Below are 306 nucleotides of genomic sequence, written 5' to 3' on the forward strand. Positions count from 1 at the left end.
CAAGGTTCAGACCCCCCCAAATTCCCCTGGGGGGGCTCCAGTTGCCCCCTGGGGGGGTCCAGTTGCCCCCCACCCCTCCCCAGTTGCCCCTTGGGGGGCTCCAGTTGCCCCCTGGGGGGGTCCAGTTGCCCCCCAACCCCCCCAAAACAAGGTTCAGAACCCCCCAATTCCCCTGGGGGGGTCCAGTTGCCCCTTGGGAGGGTCCAGTTGCCTCTTGGGGGGCTCCAGTTGCCCCCCAACCCCCCCAAAACAAGGTTCAGACCCCCCCAAACTCCCCTGGGGGGGTCCAGTTGCCCCCCAACCCCC

This window comes from Neopelma chrysocephalum, unplaced genomic scaffold (genome assembly GCF_003984885.1).
Source record: "Neopelma chrysocephalum unplaced genomic scaffold, ASM398488v2 Primary Assembly neopelma1_90103, whole genome shotgun sequence".
Classification (NCBI taxonomy): domain Eukaryota; kingdom Metazoa; phylum Chordata; class Aves; order Passeriformes; family Pipridae; genus Neopelma; species Neopelma chrysocephalum.